This window comes from Bos taurus, chromosome 11 (genome assembly GCF_002263795.3).
Source record: "Bos taurus isolate L1 Dominette 01449 registration number 42190680 breed Hereford chromosome 11, ARS-UCD2.0, whole genome shotgun sequence".
Classification (NCBI taxonomy): Eukaryota; Metazoa; Chordata; class Mammalia; order Artiodactyla; family Bovidae; genus Bos; species Bos taurus.
The window spans coordinates 75,919,549-75,939,510 of NC_037338.1; positions in this window are offsets into that span (position 1 = coordinate 75,919,549).

The following is a 19,962-nucleotide window of genomic DNA, read 5'->3' on the forward strand; positions in this document are numbered from 1 at the left end:
TGTTTCCCACTAGTGTTTTGGAAATCCCAGGTGAGAAAGTTGTCAAGGGCAACTCACGGCCTTGGAGGATGGCTTATTATTTGGAAGATTCTTATTCTTGCTCTAGTTTTTGTTGCCCGCAGAGAAGGACTGTGTGGAGGAGAGGGGCTCACCCTTGACTCTTGAAGCCGGGGCTTGATGCTGTCAGGTTGGAAAGCTGCCTGGGTGCCCCAGTCGATGGGTTTCTCTGACCAGTCACAAGAGCAATTCTGGGGAAAAGCTATATTTTGTAGTAGAGGTTTTCAAGTGTAAAAAGCCCAGTAAACTTAATTCTATCGTTTTTCTGGAACAAACAAAAAGAAAACTGCTGAAGTGGAAAATTCAGGATGGGAAATACAGGGTAGTCATTAGGTCGGAGCTTCAAACAGGAGAAAGAATTCCTGTGAGTGTCCCGTGTGCTTGCGCAGAGGGCGGGGGACCACCCATCTGTTGGGCAACAGACTCAGGTCTCACAGGCTGTTCTGACATGAGTGATAGGCTTCTCATGGACTCTTTCCATGAACTTCTCTTTTGTTTGGCCTCGTTGCCAGTCCTGACTTCATTTCAGCACCCCCTGGCCCCACCCCAAGCTGCTCACGGGCAAGTTCACTGCTCCTGCCCACACGGGCTCAGTCCTGGGGGAATCTCTTCGGAGTCTGTGAGCAGCTGCAGGGCCCCTCCTGTGGCTTTCCAGGGCCCAGGGCCTAGTCAGCCTGCTCTGCTCCTGTGTCTCTTGTGCTGCCATCAAACTTGGGCCACATGTTCCCAGGGACAGCCTTGGGGTGCCTCTTTGAGACAAGACTGCATCCTGACTCCTGAGTTTCGCCTTCACAACCTGCCTCCTTCTCCAGTTTCATTAGGCTCCATGGGTCATCCTGCCTGCTCCTAGAGCAGTTTCCAGAATCCTTGGTTGAGGTGCTGCACCATCAAGCCATCTGTGACAGTACACAAGATAGGCAGGGTGGGAAGTGAGACATGAGAAAGTGAAAGTGAATATTGCTCAGTTCTGTCCCATTCTTTGTGATCGCATGGACTATGGCCTGCCAGAGAATTCTGTCCATGGAATCCTCCAGGCAAGAATACTGGAGCAGTTGCCATTTCCTTCTCCAGGGATCTTTCGACCCAAGGCTCGAACCTGCATCTCCTGCACTGCAGGTGGATTCTTTATCATCTGAACCACCAGGGAGAGGGGACACTAAATCCCCTGCCCAGAAAGGACTGCAGGGTCCCATTTGGAAACAATCGCCAAAGGATCATTTTCAGAAGTTACATTAACAAGAGAAGACAGTGAATTTTCTTTGCTATCTCTTTAGGGTATTTGTTTCATGATTTTAATTTGCATCTCATGGCAGTGTGCAGAGGTCCATCATTTCACAAGTACCTTGGCCTCCCTCACCTGTGCCCTGTTAAGATCATCACTGGCAGAAGTGGTCAACTGATCACCAAGGATATGGCACAGAGCTGTTACTGGGAGGAGCTGCAAGGGCGACACTCACCATCCTTGTGTTTGATAGTGATGTGATGAGCTGTTGCCAATAGGAATGTCAGCGGAGTTACTGCGTGTCATGTCTGGACCAAGGAAATCCAAAAGTCTCTCCCCACTTGTCAGCTACTTGGAGAAACCTTTGAAGGACTTAGAGTGGGCAGAGCCACAATATAGATGGAGCCTGGGTCACTGAGGTGCTTGACAAGAAGCACTGGAATTGGACTGTGTCATGAACAGGAAGTACATTTTCATTGTGTTAACCTGTGAGAACTCTTGAGAATTTAACTAGTGTAATAGCTAACATTACTAGAGCTAATGCACGTTGGTCTTGTCAACTCTTAAGTCTTTTTGGTTTAACCAAGCCTGGGCCAGCCTGTCCTGGTCTGCAGTGATCTCCCTGGTTCCTCTCTTTGTTGAGGAGCTCAGGAGGTATCGTGGTTGAGTGGAAAGGTTTTATAGAAGGAATTCTGTGAGGAGACAAACAGGATAAGTGCTGGATTGGGGTAGTTATTGAAGGAATTTCTTTTCTGGGTCCTATGAGAATATTTTTTTTTAGTGATTTCTGGGTCTCTGAAATTATGAAAGTAATGGAGTCATGAATATAATTACCTCTATTCTGTAATTACCCGGCAAATATCATATGAATACATAGGGGGTTTGAGTCAGCGGATCTGGCAGCTGCAGAGTTTGATTATGATGATTTAGCTGTTGGGAAATGCCAGGGATTAATTTCAGTCATCAGTGTAGGAACAACAAGGAGAAATGGCCCCAAATTAGGGAAGGACACATGCAGTCCGCGTGGTGAGAGCACTTGGTGACCGGGGGCTCAATTAGTGGAAGGAGCCCCCCTCGGAGGAGGCCCACCCCCCAGAGCTGTTCCTGCAGGACCAGGGCATGCTGCAGATTTGTTTGCACTCTGCTATTTCCCCAGGTCATTGCTCTTTGAGCATTTCACACGTGCAGTCTCGGAAGGTAACAGATGTGTTTGCTTGAGCTCTCTGGCTTTTTCAGTGAGTGTTGTTCCTTTCCAATGTAGCCACCGTACCCCAGGAGGTGAGGTCACAGAGCAACTCCCATTTTACAGATGCCAGCCCAAGTCCTCAAGGAGCCAGTCTCACAATGTGGCCCAGTGAGTGGCATTTTCGAGGTTAGAACCCAGGTCCACTCACCCTCCTTCTTATCTTGTACTGGCTTCGAGGGAGGAACATACCTCCAATTATAATGTTTTCCCAGTGGAAAAAGGTGATTTCTTTTCTGATTGCTTTTTCAAATGGTTCCCAGGATAGCTTTGTAAAGAGTGTGGGTATTGGTGCGCAAGTCTGATCCTAGTGTCCCAGGAAGGAGTGAAAAGAGCCTCTGCAAGCTTGAGGTCTCCTGAAAGGATCTGAGTTTCCCTGTGCTCTTTGCTGTATTGTGTATCATAGCTGTGTTGCATATCGTAGCTGTTTTTCGTGTCCTTTCCTAATGGGGGCCGTGTGTCCTTGTTGTTATTACACTGATGACTGAAATGAATCCCTGGTGGTTATTAGCAGCTGGTTGATCAGAATCAAACTCCACAGTTTGGTTCTACTTATAAGGCTCCCATGGTCTCTCCACTGGATGAAGCCCACCCATAACTGTTGGATTGGAGACAGTTGTTATACTTGGGTGAGGCTAGCTCTGTCTTGAGAATTTTCCATGAATCTGATGTGCTCGTTGCTTTTGTTGGGGACTCAGTGCTGTTTACTGTCCCCCACATTTCCTTCAGGTTGACTTGTTCAGCTCCAAGTTCAGCGGCCTGAGAGAAGAGGCTTGAATGAGGGATGATCAGGGCTGTTTGGGACTGAGGCTGTGCTGTGGGGCTTCAGGCATCCCACACTTTCCCTGAGGAATGTGGGCTGCTGTTTTGAGGGTAGGAAGTGTGAGTAAGACAGGGTCGGAGGGCTAGTTTGGCAGTGGCTCTCGGTGGGGAGAGGTATGGAACCCTAGGATTCTTGTTCACGGGGACAGCAACACCAGGGACCTGGGGCAAAGCTGCTGTGGGCAGTGGTAATGTCTAACATACGCTTTCTAGATTGTGGAAGTGTCTACACCAGATGCAGTTCCAGACTGTCATCTGCACTTGCCAACACACAAAAACTGGTCTCATATCTCTACCCAAAACATGGGCTGGCTGCACATCCTTTCTCTGGGCATTATCAGCAACCTGAAGGATAATATGCTTGAAGATCAGAATTCAGACCTAACTACTAACTCCAAGCTCTTTTCCTAGTGGAGATTTGGACTCTGACAATAAACTGTTAACACTGACCCCAAACCAGATCTCAACAACTTCTACTACATTATCTAACACTAAAGTCTAGGTCAAAGCTCTGCCCTGCCTGAACCTAACTTCACTTGAAGCAAAGTTCTCCTCCTAACATACAGACTGATCCTAACCCTTACCTGCTGGCTCAGACAGTAAAGAATCCACCTGCAATGCAGGAAACCTAGGTTCAGTCCCTGGGTCAAGAAGATCACCTGGAGAAGGGCATGGCTACCCACTCCAGTGTTCTTGCCTGGAGAATTTCATGGATAGGGGAGCCTAACAGGCTAGCGTCCATGGGGTCAAAAGAGTCAGACAGGATTGAGCGACTAACACTCTCATTTTCACATCAACCCTTACCTTGGTCTAGACATTGCCTATAACTAAATCTTGCCACTGTAGGTTCAAATACTAATTTAAAATCTAACGCAGTGAGAAAATGGTTGTAAGGTCTGGCTCTTCTGAGCTGGAATTTGGTACTTTCATCTGTCACTTGTAGAGGAGAAAAATTTTCCTCTACCCTCTTCTATTTTCTGGCTACATCTGTGAAAAAAAACAAAAACAAACAAACAAAAAAACCTGGCAACAGGCAGATTAGCAGGAGAAAAGCTGTGCAAATGTATTTGATGTTAAAAGTTTTATGTTGCATAGGAGGGCTTCATAGAAAGAAAAGTCCCAAAGAAAAAGCTAGGCTCGAAGGCTTTAAAACCATTCGGGGAAAAGAGGATAAATTTAAAGAGAAGTGATAAGACAAAGGAAGGGGATTTTGAGATTTGAGGGTCAGCAAATTGTAGGCAGGAAAATATATGGGGACACTGGTCCATGTAGTCAAAGCTATGGTTTTTCCAGTCATCATGTATGGATGTGAGAGTTGGACCATAAAGAAGGCTGAGTGCCAGTGAATTGATGCTTGAACTGTGGTGTTGGAGAAGACTCTCTAGAGTCCCTTGAACTGCAAGGAGATCAAACCAGTCAATCCTAAAGGAAATCAACCCTGAATATTCACTGGAAGGACTGATGCTGAAGCTCCAATACTTTGGCCACCTGATGCGAAGAGCTGACTCACTGGAAAAGACCCTGATGCTGGGAAAGATTGAGGGCAGGAGAAAAAGGGGATGACAGAGGACAAAATGGTTGGATGGCATTACTGACTCAATGGACATAGTTTGAGCAAGCTCCAGATATGGTGAAGGATAGGGAAGCCTGGTGTGCTGTAGTCCATGGGGTCAATAAGAGTCAGATACCACTGAGTGACTGAAAATCAAAAGATGGTAGTTAAGGACAGATTAGTAAGATGTGGGCAGACTTGTAGACTGTTTTTCATGCCATCACATCACTGGTGGTAAGACTGTTCTTCCTTTCCTGGTATGGGAAGTAGATTGGGGAGAACACCTTCCCAGGGGAATGTTAGGATGTAATTTCAGGTAGACACAGGTATGGTAGAGGGCTCATCTTGTGTCCACTTTTTCTCAATTGCTTTCAGCTCAAAATAATCCTATGTCAGAGTGGTTATTTTGGGGTGTCATATTCTGTTTTCCTACGCATCCTTCCCCCACTTACCCTTCCATTCACACATCTATTGCTCTGGGCATCCCTCATATGATGACCTCTATCCTCCAGGCAGGGTTTCGAGCCTTGAATTTTGAACTCATGTCATTGCTTTTTGAGTCCCAAGGTCAAAGACTTGCTGACTTGATTGATGATAGACTAGTCCTGGATAGTGTGTTACTTGAGATCATTAGGTAAAGGTACCACCCCTTCCAAACTCCATTTGCATTAAGAATCTGTTATGAAGCCTCAGGCTTTCAGGGTGGAGAGAAAAATTTTAAACGTGGTGGTGGAGGGGGAACAAGGTGTAGTTTTTGGCTTGGGCTCATCATGTCTCTTTGTCTCCCTTCTCTAAACTTGAAGTAGGGATACAGTAAAGATTAAGTGAGCTAATACACGAAAGGACTTCTCAGGTGGCTCAGTGGTAAAGAATCTGTCTGGCAATGCAAGAGACATAGAAGACACGGGTTCGATCCTTAGGTCAGGCAGATCCCCTGGAGTAGGAAATGGCAACACACTCCAGTATTGTTGCCTGGAAAATCCCATGGATAGAGGCGCGTGGTGGGCTACAGTCCATGGGGTTGCAAAGAGTCAGACACGACTGAACACACAGGAGATATATGAAAAGTGCCTAGAACAGTCAGTAGATGTTCATTATTATCATCACCACAATTCTATTTCTCAGTAACTGAATAGATCTGAAATCATTTACATTTTCACAAAAATAACTTAAAATCACAAACCCATTTTTGTCAGTCTTCTCCGCAAAAACTACCATTGGAGATACAAATATTTTCGGTAAAGAGTACCTCTTTGAAGGCTGACACGGGAAACTGTTCTGTTGAGCAGAGAGATCAGTGGAAGATGATAAAAAAAGGTACATGTGTGTGAATCAGAAAGCATCTCTTAACATGTTTTAATATGGCACAAGAAAAGAAGAAGACCTTCAGAGTTATTATATCCTTGCTCCACTGTCTACCAGTTAGGAGTAACTCATTCATTCATTCCTTCATTGATTCATTCCCTCCTGTGTCTCCATCACTGACCAGAGGAGGCATCATACAGTCCTCACAGGGCTATCAATCTAGCAACACGGGTAGTAAGCATGAAAGCAAATGTATATGCAATTATAATTTAAGATACAATTATAATTTTGAAATGAAAAATAGGGTATAGAGAGAAGGTGACATAAGAGGGTTCTCAGTTTGATGGGGTTCAAGGAAGGGAATTCTGGGGCTGAAAGATGAGTAAGGGTTACTCAGTCGAAGAATAAGGCTCTTAACCGCAGGGGAATTTGGCCTTATTTCCCAGCAGTGTTAGTGGTAACTGTGTGTGACTTTGTCTCCAGTGAAAATTGCAGCTGTTTTATCATGTTGAAATGATGGCAGTTACTAGACCCATTGCTGGATCTTGTTAGTTAATGCCTTGATAAAGAAGAACATGTATTACTGCTACATCACAAGTGAATTTTTTAGAGGTTTTTTTTTTTTTAAAACAGCTTTAAGTTGACAGCAAAACTGAGCAGAAGCTAGATTTTTCATAAACCTTCTGCCCCTCCTCCTTATACCCACAGCTTCCCCCACTATCAAAATCCCTCACCAGAGTGATATGTCACAAATGAGTTTTTATATTTCAAAATATTATTTTATGAGTTTTTAAAATAATATATCAATATATGTTGATATAGTTGGCTCCCTTGGTACTTCTTTGTGTTTTATTTTATACATCAACAAACATCCCAAGCTGGGGCCCAGAGGCTTCCCCAGGCTGCCAAAGCAGTCGAGAGCATGAAAGGGTTAAGAGAGCTGAATGCCGCGGGAACAGCCTGCTGAAGCTCTGAGATGGGAAGGGAAGGGAGGCACCACCAGAGTAGCAGGAGTGGAGTCAGCCAAGAAGAGGATGGCAAGATGCCAAGATCAAAGGGCCTTGAGGGTCACACTGAAGCATTTGCTTTTCTCTCATGGACAATGGGAACCAACCGGAAAGTTTTAAACATAGATCAACTTCATGATTTGACTTACATTAAAACATTACGAGGATACCACCACCACCACCAACGTCCTCACTGTTGCAAGTGAGCAAAGGAATATTGGGTTGGTAGAGAGAAAACGGAGATTTGCACTTTGGAGGAGGGTGATGGCAATTGAAACGGAAACAAGGGAGTTGAGATATTTGAAGGTGAAATTGGAAGCTTGCAACAATGAATTGGATGTGGGAGAGAAAGAGAAGTGGCAGGGATGATCCTGTGGCCTCTGACTTAAGTCATCACTGGTGCATGATGATGATAAAAGGAAGGCCAAATGGAAGAGGAATGTACAATTTTCAACATGTCAATTGAGCTGACTACACAACGTCCAAATGGATGTGTCAAGTACGTGATTGGATAAATGAGTCTGGAGCTTGAGTGAGATCTGGGTCGGAGATATGAATTTGGAGATGCCAGCATACAGATGTCATCAGAAATCACAGAGATGAATGAGGCTGCCTTAGGCAAGAGTGAGATGAGACAGGGACCCAGAATGGCTCTGTGAAATTCAAAATTTAGAGATAGTGTAATAATGGATTATCATAGTGATCCTACAAAGCCCTAGCATTCATGGAGGGCTTACAGTGGGCTAGGCATTGTTCTAAACATGCTGCGTGGATTTATTTCTTTATTTCCACCGTAACCCTGTGAAGTTGACTGAGATGTCCAAGGTCAAAGTTAGTCATTGGAAGAGTTTAGGGAGGAACCCAGCAATCTGGCATCAGAACTTTTCCCTTAACCCACATGGAGCCTGAGACAGAGTAGTCAGAGGTATCAGGAAATAGAAGGAAAACGAGCAGCATGATGCCTAGAAAGTAAGAGCAGAATGTTTCCAGGTGGAGTGGTCAGCCTGGATGTATGCTGCTTGGGTCCACATGATGAGCTCCAAAGAGTAGCCATCGGGTATGGCAACATGGGGGTCATAAGCAACATCGGAAAAGGCAGTTTTGGTGGATTGGCAGGAAGCTAGGAGTGGACACTAGTTGGCGTGGCTCAGGGAGAAAGAGAGTTGAGGATGTTGAGATAGCGTTGCCCTTAACTGTCCCCTGAGGATAGAATATTTGCAGGTAGTTACAGGGTTTGGAGAGAGAGTGTGTATAAAGCACACACCATTGTGCTTAGCACACCATAGGCATGGGATAAATGTTAACAATTTTACTACTGTCTGCATAAATCTTGAGATCGTAAAGGTCTGCAGTATAGGTGACAGAGAAGCAGGAATATAAATGCACGACATTTGGTCAGCCAGCATATATATGCACAGGCACCAGGACACATTCAGTGAGTTCAGGAGGAAGACTACCCCTGGGTGAACTGCCAGGCTGGTACTAGATGAAAGGGATACCTATGAAAAGATGACGAATGAGGCTGTCTATGACATACCATACCCAGCGAGTGTGCGCATAGGGAGAATTGAAGGAGTTCAGAGGAGAGATCTCTGGGCTTGAATAGGATGATGCGTTTGCCTGGAGATGAGAGGAATTGGGGTCTCAGGCAGAAACAGTGGCTTTGTCTTGAGCTTCAGTAGGTGTCAGGCAAAGCTATCAGTCACACTTTGCCAACAAAGGGCCATCTATTCAAAGCTATGGTTTTTCCAGTACTCATGTACATATGTGAGCATTGGACCATAAAGAAGGCTGAATGCCAAAGAATTGATGCTTTCGAATTATGGTGTTGGAGAAGACTCTTGAGAGTCCCTTGGACTGTAAGATCAAACCAGTTTATCCTAAAGGAAATCAACCCTGAATATTCATAGGAAGGACTGATGCTGAAGCTGAAGCTCCAATACTTTGGCCACCTGATGCAAATGGCTAACTCATTAGAAAAGACCCTGATGGTGGGAAAGATTGAAGACAAAAGGCAAAGTGGGCAGCAGAGGATGAGGTGGTTAGATAGAATCAGCAACTCAATGGACATGAATTTGAGCAAACTTTGGGAGATAGTGAAGGACAGGGAAGCCTGGTGTGCTGCAGTACATGGGATCACAAAGAGTAGGAAACGACTTAGCAACTGAACAGCAACAATCAGTCACACATCCTCCTTGCATGGCAATAACACTTCATATTTAGACGCACCTCTCTCTTTCTAAGGCTGAAGCCATTTGCACTTGGAACTGAATGTATCTCATTTCTCCTCCTCACCAGCCTCCCATCCTGCTGCAACCAACAGCTGGGCATGAGGGGAGAAACCACAGGACCATGGTGTGACCAAAGACAGCATTGGGAAACTCCCACAGAAGTGACTAAGAGCTCAGAGTTAGAACACAGGGTGTGGATGTGGGTTCTTCCTGGAGTTCCTCAAAGCAGCTCCTCAAATCCTCCCCTAGAGAGACAGGCAGTGAAAGCAAGCCTCCTTTGTGTGGGTCCTTGAACTGCTCTGCTTCCTAAGAAAGGTGGATCCAGCCTTCTGCCTTCAGGAAGGCCATAGGCATTTTCTTTGCCCTTAGGCTGTATGACTGATGACTGAGAACAGCTGGGCTTCTTTTTATTCTGCAGATTTCTGGGGACACCTGACCTGTGCCCTTGGCAGGAATCCTGGGAGGGGGCAGGTAATGGTGGGGAAGGGCCAAGTAGGTCATGGCTGGTGGGCTGCCTGATAGAGCTGCTGGTGCGTTTGGGGGTTGAAGGGTGGGTCACGTGATGCACAGTCACTCAGACCTGGCCACAAGCCTTTGGACTAATCTAGGGTGCTCTGTGGCTTTCTACATCACTTGGAATTCACCCTGGTTTATCTATCTGACATTAGCACATTGCTCTCCAGTAAGGCTTCTTTTTCACACAATTTGTATAAAACCGTCGGCAAATGTGTGGAGTGCCCTTGGTAATTCCTGCAGAATCTCCATGTGCTGGGTGGAGTCTTTGAAAGCTTTAAGTGAGCTAAGTCTGGGGAAGACTGAGCAGGAACTTGCAGATTTGCAAGAATGTCTACTGTGTGGAATTAATGGGAAATTGTTCTCCACCCCCACACTCCCAACCCCACCCCCCACCCTCCATTTACTATCCCATCTTCTCCTAGTTTGCTTAATCCCAGTCGTCTCTCAAGGCCTGGATTAAATTCTGCATCTTCTAGAAAGCCTTCCTTGATTTTTTTTTTTTTTTTCTGGCTGTGTTCTTTTATTTTTTATTGGGGCAAAATTTATTTAATGTAAAATTAAACATTATTGGCATTTAATAGATTCACAGCATCGTGCAAGTGCCACCTCTATTTAGTTTCAAAACATTTCTATCACCCCTCCCCCAGATGAAGCTCTGTATTCTTTCAGCAGTTATTTTCCACTACCTCTCAGTCTGTGGCTTCTCAGTTAGCACTGCCAATGCAGGAGCCTAAGAGACACGAGTTCGATCCCTGGGTTGGGAAGAGCCCCTGGAGGAGGGCATGGCAACCCACTTCAGTATTCTTGGAGAATCCCATGGACAGAGGAACTCGGAAGGCTACAGTCCCTAGGGTCATAATGAGTCAGACACAACTGAAGTGACTTAACACACATACTCGCCCCTCTCAGTCTGGCAACCACCAATCTGCTTTCTCTCTCTATGGATTTACCTATTCTGGCTATTTCATATCAGTAGAGTCATGCAATGTATGTGCCTGGCTTCTTTCAATTCAGTTCCCTTCAATTGCTCAGTCGTGTCGGACTCTTTGCAACCCCATGGACTGCAGCACGCCAGGCTTCCCTGTTCTTCACCAACTTCCAGAGTTTACTCAAATTCATGTCCATTGAGTCAGTGATGCCATCCAACCATCTTGTCCTCTGTCACCCCCTTTTCCTCCTGCCTTCAATCTTTCCCACCATCAGGGCTTTTTTCCTAATGAGTCAGCTCTTTGCATTAGGTGGCCAAAGTATTGGAGCTTCAGCTTCAGCATCAGTCCTTCCAATGAATATTCAGGACTGATTTCCTTTAGGATTGACTGGTTGGATCTCCTTGCAGTCCAGGGGACTCTCAAGAGTCTTCTCCAACACCACAGTTCAAAAGCATCAATTCTTTGGCGCTCAGCTTTCTTTATAGTCCAACGTCACATCCATACATGACTGCTGGAAAAACCATAGCTTTGATTAGATCAACCTTTGTTGGCAAAGTAACGTTTCTGCTTTTTAATATGCTGTCTAGATTGATCATTGGAGAAGGCAATGGCAGCCCACCCCAGTACTCTTGCTTGGCAAATCCCATGGATGGAGGAGCCTGGTAGGCTGCAGTCCATGGGGTCTCGAAGAGTCAGACACGACTCAGCGACCTCACTTTCACTTTTCACTTTCATGCATTGGAAAAGGAAATGGCAACCCACTCCAGTGTTCTTGCCTGGAGAATCACAGGAACAGGGGAGCCTGGCAGGCTGTATCTATGGGGTCTCACAGAGTCGGACATGACTGAAGTGACTTAGCAGGTTGATCGTAACTTTTCTTCCAAGGAGCAATCATCTTTTAATTTCATGGTTACAGTCACCATCTGCAATGATTTTGGAACCCAAAAAAAATAAAGTCTGTCACTGTTTCAATTGTTTCCCCATCTATTTGCCATGAAGTGATGGAATCGGATGCCATGATCTTTCAATTAGCATGATATTTTCTCAGTTCATATATGTTACATGTATTGGTACTTTATTCCTTTTTTATAGTTGAATAACATTCCATTATATGTACATACTGCAATTCATTTATCTACTGGGGCATTTGGATTATTTCTCACTTTTGACTATTGTTAACAGTGCTGCCATGAACACATCTGCTCAAATATTTGTTTCAGTAAATTTTTTTTTAATCTTCTTTTGGGTGTAAGTGTAGGAGTAGAACTCCTGGGTTGTACGGTTTTATGTTTAGCTTTTTGAGGAACCAGTAAATTATTTTCCCCCAACAGTTGAGCTGTTTTGCATTCCCACCAGCAAAACTTGATCGTTTTGTCTCATAGGAACTCTTCTACAAAGGAAATTTTGGTATGTTTTATCTGTGTTAGATGCCTTCTGGGTTCTCTATTTTTGTCTCTACATCATCTTTTAACTTAATTCTAAGCTCTATCACCTCAAGGATGTATCTTCATTATTTATTTGTTAACTCATGGATTCAATTAGTAGTTCGCATTATAGTTTAGTACTAAGAATCCTGGCTCCAGAATCAAACTGCCAGGGTTCAAGTCCTGTATCTGCCAGTTGTTATTTAATAGATGTATAATTTAGGACAAGTGATTTCACCTCTCTGTATCTTTGTCTTTTTCATTTGTAAAATGGGAGTGATGATAGTTGTATTGGTTTCATGTTGTCGCTGTGGCAATTACCACATTCTTTGTGGCTTAACATTGCACACATGTGTCATCTTAGAGTTCTGGAGATCAGGAGTCTGAAATGGGTCTCACTAGGCTAACATCTATTGTGGCAGGGCCACATTCCTTCTGGAGGCTTTAGGAGAGTCTGTTTCCTTGCTGTCTCTGGCTGCTGGGGTTACCTGCATTCCTTGGTTCACGATCCCCTCTCATCTTTATTATCTTCCATCTTCTGCACCACTCTGACGTCTGTTTCTATCATCTCATCTCCTCTGACTCTGACCCTCCTGCCTCCCTCCTTTAATAATCCTTGTATGATGTTAGGCCCATCCAGATAATCCAGAATTATCTCCTCATTCCAAGATCTTTAACTTTATCACATCTGCCAAGTCCCTTTTGCCATAAATGGTAGCATATTCATAGATTCCAGGGTTTATGTTGTGGACATTTGAGGTATTATTCAGTCACACAACCATACTACCTCATTAGATTATTTTGAAGATAAAATAATCACAGAAAGCACTGGTTGGCACTCAAAGATATTAGATATTGCTGTTGTTCCTTCCAGTGATGCCTGTGCCTATGGTTAGATTTAGTACCTAGAACAGAGTGGGTGCCCTGTGGACATCTGGGGACTGTACATGTCTGACTCCTAAAGTCTCACTGGTGTTGCCTCCTAAGAATGAACTGCCTTTTCTCAATAGGAATAGAGCCACCCATCAAACTCCTCTTACTAGAGTCCTCTCTGGGGTTCTGCTTTGTTCAGACCCATCTCTTTGGGAATCTGAATCCTAAAGCTCCAGTCTATCACAGGGGTCTTAATTGTCTCTGAATTACAGAGTTAAAAGTTCTGGGTCACAAAAGACACACCTGATAAATGACTGTCACCCAAAATATACAAAGAACTCTTACAATTCAGCAATAAGAAAACTACCAGCCCAATTTAAGAATGGGCCAAAGGCTTTAACAGACACTTTACCAAAGAAGATGTATAGATGGCAAATAAACATAAGAAAAGATGCTATATAATAGGCCATGAGGGAAATGCAAATTAAAACAACAATGAGGGGACTTCCATGGTGGTCCAATGGTTAAGACTCTGAGCTTCCACTGCAGAGGGCACGGGTTCAGTCCCTGGTCAGGAAACTAGAATCCAGCATGCCTCACAGACCAAAAAAAGAAAATAAACCAACAACAAATCCTAGCAGCATCAAAACAACGAGATACCACTACATACCTATTAGAATGGCCAAAATCCAGAACACTGACCATCCCAAATACTGTAGAGAATGCAGAGCAACAGTAGTTTTCATTCATTGTTGCTGGGAATGCAAAACAGCAGGGCTTCTTTGGAAGACTTTAACACACTCTTATCATAGAATCTAGCAGTTACATTCCTTGTCCTTTACCCAAAGAAGTTGAAAACTTCTGTCCTACGGAAACCTGCACACGAATGTTTATAGCAGCTTTGTTCACAATTGCCAAAAACTTGGAAGCAATCACCATGTCCTTCTGTAGATGAGTGGATAAATAAACTGGGACATTCAGATAATTGAATATTATTCAGCACTAAAAATAAATGAGCTGTCAAGTCACAAAAAGATATGGGAAAATCTAAAATACATATTACTAAGTCAAAGAAGCCAGTGTAAAAAGACTGCATGCTATATGATTCCAATTATATGACATTCCGGGAAAGGTAAAACTATGAAGAGGGTAAAAAGATCAGTGGTTGCCAGGAGTGGGTGGGGAAAGGGATGAATAGGCAGAGCCCAGAAGATTTTTAGGATAGTGAAGACTCTGTGTGATACTGTAATAGTGGACACATGTCCTTACACATGTGTTCAAGTCTGCAGAATGTACAACACCATGAGTGAACCCTAATGTGAATTTTGTTGTTGTTGTTCAGTTGCCCAGTCGTGTCTGACTGACTGCAACCCCACGGACTGAAGCATGCCAGACCTCCCTGTCCCTCACCATCTCGTGGAGTTTGCCCAAGTTTGTGTTCATTGCATTGGTGATGCCATCAAGCCATCTCGTTCTGACGCCTTCTTCTCCTGCCCTCAGTCTCTCCCAGCATCAGGGACTTTTCCAATGAGTCTGTTCGCATCAGATGATCAAAATACCGGGGCTTAAATTTTAGATGATGATGTATCGTGTAGGTTCATTGACTGTAACAAATATACCACTCTGGTGGGGATGTTAGTAATGGAGGGTCTGTGCATGTATGGGGATGGGGGGACATGGGAAGTCTCTGTACCTTCCTGTCAATTTTGCTCTGAACCTAAAACTACTCTTAAAAAAATCTTGGAAAAATGTTCTGGGTCCCTGGGAAGTCATAGTGAGTCTCAGCAATCCAAGGTTGGGAGATAACTACACATGAAGGGAAGCAATCTGGAACTTGTGTAGAACTATGAAAACTTCCAAATCGCTGTATGTGATGGATTTTTTTTTTTTAAATAGGGGTATAGTTACTTTACAATGCTGTGTTGGTTTCTGCTCTATAATGAAGTGAATCAGCTCTATGTATACATATATCCCCTCCCTCTTGGACCCCCATCCCACCCTCTAGGTCATCACAGCACCTAGCTGAGCTCCCTGTGCTATACTGCAGGTTCCCACTAGCTGTCTGTTTGATGTACGGTAGTGTACACACAATGGACTTTTAATCCCAAAGGAGATTCTATTTGTAAGACAGTGTCCACCAGGAAACAGTAGAAGAAGGATCCCTAGGACCCTCTCTTCTTGTCTGGCTTCAGGAGATGGGCTCAAAGACAAAGAAAGAATGGGGACAAGAGCCTTACAGACAATGTGACACCTGTGTGCAGTCACTTAGTCCCTCGGGGAGAGAGGGAGACTTCCTGTTGATGTTGTCAGGCAGACTTGCTCATAACTGCATACACTGTAGCAGCCACAGTTGGGAGATGTGAAGCTGCTCTCAGAGCATGTGGCAGGGCCAGAGATTCCTTCCCTGTGTGCAATTGACAGACCTATGAATGAGGTCCCTGGATGAGGCAACTCTAGGTAGGGCTGGAGGACAAGGGGCTTGGCCCCAGCAAAGAAACTTGAATTCCTTAATTTTCCCCTCTTGGCCCTGGTCACCCCATCTGAAAAAGGTGGGCAGATTGAAGATCTTGTGTAAATCCTAGCAGCAATCAACAGCAGTGATTCTATAATTATATAAAGAGTTATACCACAGCATTTTAAAATAAATACTTCTCAGATGATTCATGTGAAGATCGTCTGAGCCAAGTGTAACTCTTGAATTTTGACTCAGTCCATGGAGATGTCTAGGTCATGTCCTCCTACTTATGTTTGTTCATCTTAACTCTTGGAGGAACTCTTGGGGCTCCTGAGTTCTGCCTCTTATCCACATTCTAGCTTTGCTGTGACCAGCTGACCCCTCAGGGCCTTAAGAGGCTCCAAAGTTCCTAGGACGGAGGAGAAAGATGTATGCACTGATGATTATGGGATATTTCCCAAGCACCAGAGAAGTAAAGTGTTTTACTGCTCACTGTGGTTGCAGAAAAAGAGGACCAGTGGCTCACACCCCTGAGGCTGAAGGAGGGTTTAAATAGGTTCCCTTTGTGGTCCACAAAGGACATGACTTTGGAAACCAGAGATGACCTTAGAGTACATGACCTACAGGGAAGGGTCAACCTTTTGGATGGTTTCTGGGACCCCCTGAACTTTGAGGGGAACATGAAGGGTCTAGGGTGAAATGGATCGTCCTAATAGTTGGGATAATATTCTACTGCAAGAAGAAAAAAAAAAAAAAATCAAGCCACATGGGTAAGAGAGGAAGTGGCCCCTTGGGGCCCAGGGTGGGGATCAGGGAGAAATCAGAGGATGGAGGAACAGAGGAGGGGCTACATGAGCAGAGTTCTGGGGTTAAGTCCAGACTTGTGTGTTTGGGCTGCTACAACCAGCTGAGTGTTTCTGGGGTGTGGAATGAAGGGGAGGCAGTAACATGATGGGCTGAGGCTGGAGAGCTGGGCAGTGGCAGACCAGGGAAACCCTTGTGGACCAGGCAAGGTGTTTGAACTTGACCCTTTGAGGGGGTGGGGATGGCAAGTCTTGCAGGGTATCAGGTGGGGACATGCCACGGTTCATCGAAGGTTCATTGCCCTTGTTCCCTGTCGGCAGGTGCACACGCTCTGTCTCCTTATTTCCACGGCAGCTGCAGGCTTTTCACTCAAGGAATTGTCACTTCAAGCCGAGAACAAGCAGAACAACAAATTCTCAAGGGAAATCTGTGCTTTGCCCAAAGTGTTGCTGCAGAGTGGGAGGAAAGAAACTTGACATCAAGATATTTGGGACTTTGGGGACAAATAGTGTATTCTGCATGTTGCCGCAGGGCATATGGGCATCCTCTTCTTGCTTAATTACATCCTGCGTGTTTTCATGGAAAATGTTGAGGTCACAGCAAGTCCGAGGCTGCACAACTCCAACTAACTCTGAGGATGCTATACCCCCTCCCTAGATAGTAACTCTCAGAAGAAAAGTAGACTCCATTGCAGTCTAACCAAGGGCTGCAGGAAAACAAAGAGAATGAAGGGGGAAAAAGAAACTCCTCTTGCTTAGTCTTGCTGGACACAGTGGGTGTGGCCAGAGCCCCACATGTCCAAATGTGTCCTGATTAGTGACTGTGAGGGAGGTAGCACTGAGTCATCATCAGGCGCCTCTGTTTCAGTCCATTTGTCCGCTGATGAGCTGTGTGACTTTGAGCAAGTCTCATTCCCTTTCTTGACCTCAGTGTTCCTGCCGGAGGAATGAGACATTGAGCCAGACATTCTCTTTTTGCTGTAAAACACTGGAAGTGTTTTCCTTGAAGTCTGAGTCCTTCCGCCCATTTTATCTTAAATACTTTGTGATGGTGCTTATTATTTATAACCAGCTATTTCCAAAGAGGATTTGAGTCAGCTTACAATATGAGATGTGGTCAAGATGGAGTCATTAAAAGGCAATTAATGATCAAATGTCATTTGATAGGTGGCGGTGATGGGGTAAAAAATACACCAGAAACCTGGGATGAAAATAGCTTTTTCAGGGAAGTACCAAAGGAGAGTTTTGAGCTGCCTGGATGCCTGAAAGAAGGAAAGCCCCATCCAATGCTCAGAAGGATCCTGTCATGATTAGGGAGTGGGTGTTTGCTGGCACCTACATAAGAGGTGCAGGGAGCATTTAAAAATACCAATCACCAACAACACTTATATAAAGATGCAAGATACTGAAGTTACTCTACTTGTGGCTTTATTTTTGCTCTCATAGAGTCCTCTCTCCTTTGGCAGAAATGAACAGCTCTGTCTCACAAACTGATGAAGGTTCATAGTACTAAAGTCTGCATTGAGCATTTTCTAGAAGGTGGGAGAAGTAAGCAGGGTCTCTTCTCTGTAGGGGTGGATGTAAAGCATGTGCCTTCTTTCCGGAGGTGCTGAGCCCCTGGCTCTGGGGCACCCACACTGCACATGAGCTTGGAGACTCTTCTGGTCCAGCTTTCCTAACTGATGCCTCACAGCCTGAAGATAGACGCTCCTCTCCCGTCTCTAAGTGGCTCCCTTACCAGCCCCTCCAGGGAGCCAGCCCCAGGCTTCTGGACCACTCTTCTCTCCCACTGACCTAGAAAAACCTTTCTGAGGGTTTTGAGAGTCTGCCTTTCCTCTTCTGAAGCAAGCTGAGAAAATGTCACCTACTGAGTGGATCTTCTGCACAGCAACCTGTTGAAACCAGAGAAAATAAAAACTTAGCTTGAAAATGAGCAAGTTTTATGTTCTGCGATGGCTGCATCAGAAGCCCACGTCTGCTGCCTGAACTCTGGCAGAGAGAGAAAGCCATCCTTCAAAGGCCTGTGATTCCGACTCTGCATAAATTTTGGGAGCTGCCCTGGGAACTGAGGGGTCCGGGACCAGCTCTCTTTCCACTGCAGGTGCAGGTGGCTGACATTAAGGATAATATAAGATATGTGGGCGCTTGGACACCAGCAGAATTTAACTCATAGCTTGGTGGAAGCATTATGCGTGTGTATGTGTTTAACTTCGGGCTGCAAATAATGGTAAATGAAGAGCTCAGAACATCAGCTGTATATCCATTTTTAATACTGTGAGACTTTTAAAGATGCAAGGGTTCGCTTCAGTCTAATCAGCTGCACACAGAATGGAGGCTCAACTGAGAGGCTTTGGTGATCCCACACGCAGCATAAAAATCAGTGAGGCTGGAGCCCTGGGCAGATTCTAACTAGGAAAGCCCTAGAACATGCATCTCGTTAACGCTTCCCTTGCTATTCCTCCTAATCTCCCCTGTTTACTGAAGTCTTCCACTCCCATCCTTAAAGCACTAATTCCCTTTCTGACTATACTAATCCTGATTCACATTCTTATCTTCATTCCTCTTTGAAATTTCTCTTGAATCCTCAAACCACCGGTTAACTATAGGATTGTAATCAGGGCAGCTCAAGGCTGGTGGAACCTTAGAAAAGGTATTCACCTTCACTTTAAAAAAGGTTAAGGTTCACTTCACCTTCACTCTTCTTCAAGGGAAGGGGTTCCTTAGAAAGTGTCTGTCCCTGGTGGCCCTCCACTTCTGCTTGAACACTTCTGGTGATGGAATACTCACTACCTTGTGTACTGTGTACTACTCAGGAACTTGTGCTCTGGAACTAAACAGGTTGGGTTTGACATCTACTCTGCTGCTTACTCATTGGTTGGTTTTTTTCCTTTTTTGGCAGTTTTTGCAACTTCTCTGAGGGCTTTCATCCAAAATGGAGTTACTCATCATATCTAGTTAGGGCTTCCCTAATAGCTCAGTTGGTAAAGAATCCACCTGCAATGCAGGAGACCCCGGTTCAATTCCTGGGTCAGGAAGATCCACCGGATAAGGCATAGCCTACCTATTCCAGTATTCTTGGGCTTCCCTTGTGGGTCAGCTGGTAAAGAATCCACCTGCAATGTGGGAGACCTGGGTTCGATTCCTGGGTTGGGAAGATCCCTGGAAAAGGGAAAGGCTACCCACTCCAGTATTCTGGCCTGGAGAATTCCATGGACTGTAAAGTCCATGGGGTGGCAAAGAGTCGGACATGACTGAGCAACTTTCACTTTCACTTTCAGGGTTTTTGGCCTAGCGTTGGGTTTTGACCAAGGTTGTGCCTTTTAGAGGCTAGCATTTATAAAAGTGTCTTTCAGAGGAATTGTGCCTTTTCACTTTTAAAGAAGTCAAGGTTTAGAGTTACCTAAATCATGAAATAAAACCCACGTACCTGGCTCAGTGATAAAGAATCTGCTTGCCGACACAGGAGATAAGAGTTTGATCCCTGGGTCAGAAAGATCCCCTGCAGAAGAGAATGGCAACTCGC